The 10,613-nt window shown below is 48.5% G+C and overlaps 1 long non-coding RNA gene across 1 annotated transcript; it reads right to left on the bottom strand.

The window, feature by feature from the left end:
• Window positions 1-3,213: 3,213 nt before the first annotated feature.
• LOC124102891 (uncharacterized) lies at window positions 3,214-9,720 on the bottom strand. Its single transcript, XR_006855027.2, has 3 exons — window positions 9,032-9,720; window positions 6,508-6,621; window positions 3,214-5,035 (listed from the first exon to the last, which is right to left on the bottom strand). It is a non-coding gene; the product is annotated as an uncharacterized LOC124102891 (long non-coding RNA).
• Between the last annotated feature and the right edge of the window lie 893 nt (window positions 9,721-10,613).

A 10,613-nucleotide genomic window follows, 5' to 3' on the forward strand; every position in this document is an offset into this window, starting at 1 on the left:
CCAATTTTGAGTGAGTCCGGCAAGTTGGAGACTCCTGAGGGATTGAAATGTTAATTCCTCAGAGCCCTTCCTCCACCCTTATCAAGAACCTGCCCTGCTCCTACCTGTTGCTAAGGTCACCTGTCCCAGGAGTTGCCCTTCCCTACAGGGAGCTATAAGGTTGTTAACTAATGTGTCCTGGGCTACTCTGCCCTTCCCCTTCAGCCCACTGTTTCCCACCATTTAGCCACCCCACTGAGTATCCCTGGGCCTAGTCAGGTTCGCAGGAAGGACAGAGATAAGGGGGAGAGGGCAGGAGAACAAAGGAAGCCTAGGACTTATAAAAAGGGCAGAACACCTCGCTTCTTGGGATCAGGATACCAGCCATGGCTCCTTCTCCCTCCCAGGAGAAGTCTGTTACCCCTTTTTGAATAAACCCTGCTTCATATGCTTGCCTCGGCGTGCTTCTCCAATGTTATACTTCAACCTGTGGGAGCGCAGGACTCGTCATTGATAACCGATGGTATCAATATCACCCATTATGGCCATTTCTGATTTGTTCTTCAAAATACTTAAAAAGGTATTTAAAAGCCATCTGTAAACTCGACCCAACTCAACTTTCTCTGCTTCCACATTTTGAAATTCAGGCTGGGAGAATGCTTGCTACCCTTTTGTGGTGGTGGTGGTGGTGGTTTGGTTTGGTTTGGTTTGGGCTTCAATTCCAGCAGTAACTTAAGATTCGCTGCCCTTGAGGGAAGTGGAATAATAAGTTTTTCCTCTATTTACTAGTCCTCTTCTATGGGCACTTTCCCAACAAAACTTAGGAACTGGGAGCCTTGGGAGAAGACTGGAGGACTGAGCGATTGGTGCTTTCATCCACCCTCCCTGCCATCCCACATAGATGTTAGGCTCTATCTGATTTTCCCTTTAATGTAGAGTTTTTTTCTCTCTGGAATTCAATTCACCAGCTTCTCTTGGATCCCCTGCTCTTTTCTAGCCCATTTAAAATCTTTATTTTGTTTAAGATTTTCTTGTTTCTAAAATGAGAGAAAGACCTTTTCCTGTTTTTCACATCCTAACCCAGAAGACCTGCAGGTGTTACCATAGTTTTCTTCCCTACTCTAGATGATCTCTGACTTACAATGCCTTAACTTAAAATTTTCTGACTTCACGATGCTGTGAAAGCAATGTGCATTCAGTAGAAATCCTACTTCGATTTCTGGATTACCTTTCACAGGGCCAGCCATATATGATACAAGATTCTCTCGAGATCCTGACCAACACAGCAAGCTGCACCTCCCAGTGAGCCATGCAATCACAATGGTAAAGGACCCACATGCCAATTATGTTCTGTTGCTAATCTGTGCTATTTAAAAGATTAGACATGTTAAATGCATTTTCAACTCATATTTTCAACTTATGATGATATCGTCAGTATGTCACTTTATCATAAATCCAGGGACATCTGTAGATTAGAGCCACTTAAGAGTAGTAACATTCAACTTCATCTTTTCCACACAGCAAATTCTCGAGAAATGTTGGTTAGCTGAATGGTCAGTTGAATAGAAAGAAGCAGAAAGCTAGGACTTTGGATCATGAGATTCAGATTCAGACAACTGTGTTCAAACTCCAGGTCTGTCACTCGACTGAAAAGTTATTTAGCTTTCCTGAGCCTAGGGGTAACATGATCTGGGCTTTTCCAGTGGGTGGGTAGCTGGGGTGTAGAGAGCAGTTTAGTAGGCAGTGACTGGATGTTGGTAGCAGAAAGTTAGTCACCAGAATATTTAGCCTAACTGGCAGTCAAACTAGCTCTCCTTCAGTGTGTGTGAGCACCTGGAATTAACTCATGTTGATCAGCACGACTATCCCTTGCCTGATGTGATCCATGTGAAGAACTTCTGGCCACATAAGGCCTTGAGACACAAAGAGACAGTCTCCTGAACAGCCTCTGCCTTGATGGGACTGTGTCACATGGAGTTAGAGGGGAGCTCTGTTGAAATAAATAGGACCATGGAAGAATGCCAGAGAGCTGTGCACACTGCCATGATCTTCATCAGTTTCACGGTCCTTATTCTGATCTAAGATGGGAAATGTGTATGGCCCCATCCTGTGCATCTGAAGAGTGATCTGTAATCCTAGTGACTCAGGAGGCTGAGACAGGAGGATCACAAGTTCAAGGCCAACATAGAGACTCTGTCTCAGAATTGAAGGGGAAAAAAAAAGCCTTAGAATATAGTTCTGTAGTAGAATGCACCTGGATTCATTCAGGAAACAAAAGAAAAGAAAGTAAGTCTCATCCAGGGTTTCTCTGCCAAATGGACCAGGAAGTAAAGGAATGGAAGAAATAAAAACTCAGCATTCATGGAACTGAACCTTGTCTTATTCACTTGTTCACTTGCATGCAACTATCGTATTCACTGAAAACCCACTATGTCCAACAATACCAATGCTAGTGTGTGATGAGTGTTAATAAAAACAATAGCTGGAGTAAGGTTGGTGACATGTGGTTGTGACGAGTACTAAATGAGATAATGTAGGTAAACATAAGAAGCTTATCAGGCCACCTAGGATATAAAAAATGAGGGAAATGTTCTTATTATTAATTGATGACTGTCAATAGGCAACTTTAAAGTTACTTAGAGACAGAAGAGAATAGTAGCCACTAGTAGATGATGGGGATCAAGGAAGTGAGAAAGCACCTCAATGTACCCTAGGAATCTTTGAGAACTATCTCTGCCTTCATAAGGAAGTCTCCACCTTTATTCTCCTGCTCTGAGGGGCTCAGCACAAACAAGGAGGGTCCATAAACTTCCTCCACTTGGCCCACTCACATATACACAACATGCACCTTCCCACAACAGTGTCTACTAAGCCACAGATTAGAAAGTGCAAGTAATCCTGAGAGCAACTTGAGAGTAAGTATTTTTGAGTCAGATTTAAAATAAAAGGAAGGTCCTAGATTATGTGCTTGTTGGGGTGGAATGAAAGGTCTAATGGAGAAGGAAAGGTCTACCATCTATATACAAACACAGGACATATAAAGACATCAATATGCACATGTATACATAAATACACACATGTACAGACTATACACTTACTCTCTTAGAGCTAAGAAATACCTAAGAGAACACAATAAAACCAACATCATCATTTTGCAGATTAAGATTCTGAGGCCAAGAGAAACTATAAAACCAGCCTAGATGTCCATCAATGGATGACTGGATAAAGAAAATATGGTTGGGGCTGGGGTTGTGGCTCGGTGGTAGAGCACTTGCCTAGCATGTGTGAGGCACTGGGTTCAATTCTCAGTACCACATATAGATAAATACAATAAAGGTCTATGGTATATATACACAATGGAGTTTTATTCAGCCGTAAACAAAAATGAAAATCATGTCATTTGCAGGAAAATGGATGGAACTAAAAGACCATCATATTAAGTGAAATAAGTCAAACTCAGAAGGTTTTCTCTCCTGCGTGGAAAGTAGAGAGAAAAAAAGGAAAAGATCTGGGGGCAGATCTCATGCAAATCAAAAGGAGATCAGAAAGGAACCAAGGGGGAGGGAGAAGTACAGGGACAGACTTTAATAACCAGGACCAAAGGTATGCCTACAAAGCCTATTGTGAGTTCTACCTCATTTCATGCTAAAAAAAAAAAAAAAAAAAAAAATCCTTCTAAGAACAGTGCACTCTATGAGAAAAGGAATCTGAGATAAACAATGAACAATGACCCAGAGGATAGACGCCTGCTATGCTGAATAAAACCAAGCTGTACTGCAGATTCACACTGCAGATTCAGAGTCCTATTGTGAGGGCTGGGGAGGTACAAGGCTGCCTCAAGGGGAAGAATAAAATCAAATTTAGCTTCTTCTCCAGTATCAGTCACCCATCCATGCCCCTAGGGGGTAGAGCCTAATGATCCTTTCCCAGAACTGTGTCTCTAGCTCCAGGGAAACATTGTCAAGCTCTACTCTGGCTCTGGGCACCCATCCTTGTGCTCAGCAGGACGCTGGCTCTCCTGGCAAGAGACCAGTTCATCCACTCCAAAGTGGGAACTTCTCCCAGACCCCTCAAAGTCCCCACGTCCTGGCCGACATTTCATACGGCTATTTGGAAAATGAAGCCCATCTAGGTAGTCTGCTGGGGAATTTCCTACAGTGTCTGCCCTTGAGCCAGGTGGATCAATAGGCCACCAGAAGAGGAAGAAGCCTCCCTTCTGCACTTTCTGAGCACCTGGGTCAGGCACAGTGGACACCTTGAGATGCTTTGCATCCGTGAGCCCCTGCACGGAGTTCTTGCCTACACCCTTCCCCATCTTGAGTTAAGCCTGTGTTTTATGACAAGCACTTCCCTGATTTCTCAGAGGGACTAAGGAGGGAAGGAAGACCAGTGTAGACCCTAACCCTACATTTTTGAGGTGTGAGAGGAATTGTATTGGGGCAGGCATGAAGAGCCTGGTTTCCAGTCTAGCTTTGCTCAGGGGAAACATTTTGCTCCTAGCTGAGCCCTTTCCTCTCGGGTGGTTTGTAGAAAAGGAGGCAGTTGCCTAGCATGCTGAATGACAAAGGGTTGTTCTTCCTCCAACCCTGCAGAAGCTGTATGCTCCCAGGAAGAAGAAGGCCACTGTCCAGCCCCACCCATCTCAGCCAGGCTCTATAAAGCCACCTCCCCACCAGCCAGCCAGGGGAGGAGCAGCTCTGTGCCCTGGGCAGCCATGAACCTGTATCTTCCAACTGTCTTCTTCTTCCTGGTGATCCCGTTTCCTTCAGGTGAGATGGTGGGAGGGCAGTCTCCCTTGGGAGTTCTCAATCAGCACCATGGTATCAACCCAGCAGGGGCTTCATCAATTTGCAATGGTCAGCAGCAGGTTGGGGATGGGATGGGGTGGGAGGTCTTCGGCTCCTGCCCTGCTCATCTGATGTATGCTCAAGTTCCCAGCCTGATTTGTTTCCATGTTTTATTTTGTTTGTTTGTTTCCTTCAGGGGACTGTGTGTTTGGGAACTCTGGTGTGGAATTTCGTTCTTGTCTTGCAGTTGAAGGCAAATGTTTCTTTGGCTGTAAAATAGGGTGGACATGGGTTGCATTCTGTCACAATATATTGTCTTGTTGTGTAAAAGCAAAAAAATTTTTGCCTCCTCAATCCATAGACTTAAACAAAGAGGAAGAGTAAAAGGCTATATGTAAAGTAACTCATTCGACATCATGTACCACCAGAAGAGGGAGAAATTAGACTCCACTATACGCGACGTATCAGAGTGCATTCTACTGTCTATTACTGATTAAAACAAATAAAAAAAATTTTAAAAGGATATATGTAAATGACTAAAAGGACTAAACTCCCATCTGTGGGTAAGGATCCAAGGGTTCACTAATGAGCTGTGGCAGCTGATGGAGGCCAGTCTCTGCTGATTGGTAAAACTCCAGAAGCCGTATTACAGAGGCATGATAGTGAAATACACTTTCTATTTTTTTTTTCTGTCTTCTCACCTTCAATCACCAAGTCCTGTTTCAAATTCATATTCAACTGATTAATACAAGTCAACAGGCCCGAGGGTATGACATATTCTGAGCATAAAAGCAATAGTTTTCTGTGTGCCAGCCACCGTTTGAAGTGCTTTACATGGATCAAATCACTTCATCCTCATAACCTAATCTATGATCTCTGATTTCCCCAAGTGAAGAGCCTTCTCCAAGGTCACACATTAGTGAGAGTCAGCTAGAGCTGGGCTGGAACCTGGCCAGCCTTGACTGACCCGGTGTCCTTGCTCTTGGACTGCAGCCCCTCTCTGAAAGCAGAGGAACCTAGATGGGTTGTGGGTTCAGTGAGGAACACAGAATGCAGCAGGATCCTGGAGCAGCAGCCCCTGTGGGTTCAAGCTCCAAGGCTCTGGTTGCCAAGCTGCTTTTGTGGCTCTTTACTCAGGGACTCTGATGACTTGGGACCAGTGTCACCCTAAGATCCCACACACCCAACACTGCTGCTCCCACGGATGCAGAAACAATGACCCATGCACACCACACCCAACAGCCAGCTGTCCACGGGGCAGCACGGGGCCAGCAGCACTGTGTCACCGGCACAGAGCCACAGACCTTCATCAAGACCCTGTCATTCTTCCAGAAGAAAAGAGAAGAGCAGGGAGGCCCAGGACCTGTGTATGACATCACAACTTCCCTCTGCTCGTCCCTGTCAACCCTCTTTAGAATACACCATGGCTGGCATGCAGGCCTCGCCGACTCGCTACCTACGCTCCCTAACAAGGCCACACTCCTGGGCTCCCGGTGGGTGTGGATATTGGAGCACACTACTCACCAGCGCAGTTCTGAATGGGAGAGGATCCTTTTCCTTGGGGAGGTAGGGGACCTTCTCTACCCACATCCTCTTAAAAACAGGAAAGCCAGCCCAGGAGAGGATTTACAGTAAGTCGAGCTTTGCTTTCCAGCCACTGGACACTCCCGACATTGCCCCCAGAGGGTATGCAAAGAAGGAGAAAGTGGTCGCTCCCTCCAGTTCAGACAGGGAGACTCACCCGTGATCACACATGATCAGACGGAACACGAGGTCCTCTGCAGACTTACTTAGAACACGGGAAGCTTGGGCCAGGGCAGAGGTGAGCAGTGGAACACAATGCTCGGTGTGGAACCTGAGAGAGAGAGAGAGAGAGAGAGAGGATTTCCTGGGGAGACAGTGAGCCAGGATGGGAGGAAAGCAAAAAGCTCCCCTCTCCCCAGTCCTCTGCTCACTTTACCCAGGGTCTGCACAAGGCAATCAGCTGCCAAGGATAACCATTCAGCAACTCCAGTCCTGTACCTCTCAAGCTGCCTTAAAAGGTCAGGGTGGGCGGCCCCAGAAACCCTCTCAAAGCCATTTCTCCACCTTTCAAAGTCTTCAGAGGCAGGAGCGGCTCAACCTTCATGCAACACACTGCAGGCTCCTCTTTCCATCCCAGTCGGCAAAGCCCCTCCCTGTGGCCCTCCCTCAGCGTCCCTTGACCGCCTGTCTCCCCATCTGGCCCTTCCCAGCCAGCTCCATTCTGCATCTCAAGGGCACCGAAACACACACAGGAAACACTTGTTAGTGGGATGAGCAAGTGCAGATGAACCAGGGAAGGAGAAGGGGACCTTCCTGCGCTGCGCATCGACTCTGTGGCACCCTCCCCAAAGGCAGGGTGTGTTCTGTCCCTGGCCACCAGTCTGAGCGATGGGTCCGGGGCCCACAGTGAGCAGTAGTCTCACAGAGCCAGACCTCTGCCCAACACAAGGGGGCTATGTTATATCCTCTGAGATCATTATTATGTCCTCCATCACTGGGACTGGGTTAGAGCCTAAGAAAGGAAGACTCTACCAGCAAGACCAGCTACCCCTCACTCAGCTGTTCAGAGTTCCAGCCAGCAGCAGATGCCCCAGAAGATTCCCTAGACTGGCCTTTGTCAGGGAGCACATGTCCCCATCTCCATGACAATGCTCGCTGTGCCAGGCTGAGGAGACTTCCCAGTAGACAGGACTGAGGGCGGCCCAACGTTTACCCCTGGCCTACTGGAAGTTTGATTGGCTTCAGCAGCCATAGGGAGGCTGAACTCTCTGCAGTATTTCCCTGACCTCAGAGCAACAGTGACCTCAACCTATTAGATCCAGGGGAGTGTCTTCCCTTTAAAACCCAGGTACAGGCCCCTGCTGCTCAGACCTTCACCAGCCACCAGCACAGACCCTTTAAAACAGGAAGGCCCAGAACCAACCTGTTGAGACCACATTCCCTCTGCATCTGCTGGGGGGTACTTGGGGAGGGATGTGAGCAGCTTTTTTTCTCAGATTCTGAGATCTCCCGGTGCGGCCTGTAGGAAGCACACATCTGCTGCTGGGCACATGAGCAGCCGCGTCCACAGCTGCCGGAAGCAGCAGCTGCACAGACTCCCTCCCAAGAACAAACGCTGCACGTTCCCAGCCCAGTAACCAGCTCTGCCAGGCCCCGGGCTGCCAATGCCCAGCCCAGGGTTTCTAGGAGGAAGTCTTCCAATTTCATTCTCTAAAATGGAAACCGGTTACTCAACTAATAACTAGTCTATCGAGGGACCTATTATTTCAAAAACCTCTCTGATTCTGAAGTGCAGGTGTAAAAACTAACATTCAGAGCAGGTAAGACATCGGACATTTTCCCAATGCCACACAGCTAGTCAATGGGCAGAACTGTGACTCGTTCACTGGGCCAGCCACTCCCTGTTTCTTGCTCCATAAAATGAAGCCTCTGGGCTCTCTGAGACACCTGCTGGCACCGGGTTCTGGAGCAGGTGTCAGCTAGGAAAGCATGATCAGGACTGCGGGAAAACCCAACCCCTCCAGTGGGATCCCAAGGCAGGGACCTTAAGGAGGCATACCAAAGGGACCTTGTAATTAGAAGCTCATCTGGGGAACTCCCTTCCCAGCATTCAGGGCAAGGATTTCCTGGTTTCTACCTGGTTCTCCCCAAGGCCAGAGTCATGCTTCTTCTCTGACTGGGGAGCCAGACAAGAAGAATCAAGGAGGAGAAGAAGCAGAAGAAATCCACGTTCCCTGAACTGCCCTGGGGTCAGTGCACGCAGGAGGGTAAAAGGTCTTAACCTTGGGCTGCACCTGCTGGGACGTCCCTACCGCTGACCCATGGGGCAGGCTGACTGGAGGACTGGCCAGCCCATTCTGAGCCCTAGACAGCCTTCAATGAGCCTGGAAAAGGGCAGAAGGAAAAAAAAGTGCGTGGCACCCCAAGGACTCTTCTCCGGCTTCCTGGAGGGGGAGACGCCCAGATCCCATCTGACAGCGGGGACCGAGGGCCTGTGCTCTCCGTCTGTACTCCCGGCCCCACCAGCTGCATGCAAAGTGTTCTGCAGAGGGTGTAACCTCCACACACCAGAAGCCAGGGAACTGGTTTTCTGATTTAGGGGTTAGTTACAGCAACCCTGGTGTTCCTCAGGAAGCCAGCCAGGTCAACTTTCCAAACAGCTATTCGCTGGGTTCATTTCACCCCAAATCCTCAGCTACATGAGCCAGGTCCCAACCCAGAAGCCCCAAGGGAAAGCACACCTGGTACTGTCTGAACATCCTCGTGGTCCTCTGCCATCACTCCCGGACACAAAGTCCCTCAGGGTTCTGCAATAACCTGCCACAGGTTCTGAAGCCCTAGTGATTCTGGAAGAAGCAAGAAATTATTTTTAGGCCCCAAGTCAATTTATTCTGTTCTCAATATCCTTCAAGCAAGTGATTCAATGCTTCAGATCTTAATGTGAGAACGTGGTGGCTCCCCTTCATATCCATCAATGGTGGCCTGCCTAAGCAAGGGCCTATGGCCCAAAGATTCCCTCCTTTTATACTGTCACATCATGTGTGTGAACTAACATGTAACCGCAAACCCCACCGTTATGTACAACTATAATGCACCAATAAAAAAGGAAAAAGATTCTCTCCTCTCCTTCTTTCTCTCCACAGCCCCTCTCCTCCTGAGGGAGCAGCAGCAATCTGGGAAACAGTAGAAGATGCCCAGGGAGCTCCAGTTTGGGACTGTCCTAGAGGCCCACAAAAATTATCAGTGTCCCGGCCTGTGTCTTGACGAGGGAGGGGACAGTGGGAGGCCACACCTGGGTGCATTGTCAGGAGGCAGCTCAAGAGCAATCGTACCAGTGAGGAAGAGTCCACCTGCCCTGCATTGCCACCACACCCCAGCCATACTCGTGATCACGAGGGTGAAGAGCTGATCCTCCACCATGAACCGTGCTGCTGAGCTGTGGTGTAGGCAGGTCGGGCACATGAAATGCATGATTGTGACACAACCCCACTGCAAGCCCAGCACCACCTGTGCTCTGAAATGTCCCAGGCACAATATTTCATGCCTGATCCGACCTAAAGACAGAGAAAACAGGGTGCTCATGTCTCCATCTAGATTCAAAATTCCAGGGATGCCACCTAAAGCCAAATTCACTTTGTGAGAGACATGAGATGAACTGCTAATAAGAATTTTCTATCTACAAAAACCACTACCACTTCTCTACAGAGGTTATGTGTATCAGTAAGGCTCTCTAGAACAGAGTCTATGGGGATGTGCATGTGTGTTTGTGTGTTTGTTAAAAGGGATGCACGAGATGGGCTTAAGGATCAGAAGCTGGGTCGTCCCACCGTGGCTGTCTCCAGGCTGGAGGGCTGCAGGAATCAGTAGTGCTCAGTCCCAGAGGCTGAAGGCCCAGAGCCAAAGGGACCAAGGATGCAGCCCCAGTCAGAGACTGAAGGCCTGGGGCGATTCTGTGTTGGAGGAGCGAAGAACCTGGAGTCCGGTGTCCTCCTCAGGTGTGCAGCAGAAGAAAGGAGCTGGTGTCTGCACAGCGTCCTCCTTCCTGCCTCTGTCCCACCAGCCCTGCCTGCTGCACAGAGCTGCCACACTCATGGCGCATCTCCCCTCAGTTCCTGTCCCACATGACAATCATCTCGGGAAACATCCTCACAGGCACACGGGGATCCTCTCGGTCCTGGGCATCTCTCCTGGGCATCAGGTTGACAATCCAGATGAACCATTACACTGTAGTCAGTCTTTTCTGACACACAGTAATTGAGGCACAGTGTGATGATTCAATACATGTATACAATGTGCAATCAAATCAGGGTACTTCATATCTCC

Source organism: Marmota monax, unplaced genomic scaffold (assembly GCF_021218885.2).
Source record: "Marmota monax isolate L192 unplaced genomic scaffold, Marmota_monax_Labrador192_F-V1.1 WCK01_AAM20220418_F8-fsc00288, whole genome shotgun sequence".
In the NCBI taxonomy this organism is placed as follows: domain Eukaryota; kingdom Metazoa; phylum Chordata; class Mammalia; order Rodentia; family Sciuridae; genus Marmota; species Marmota monax.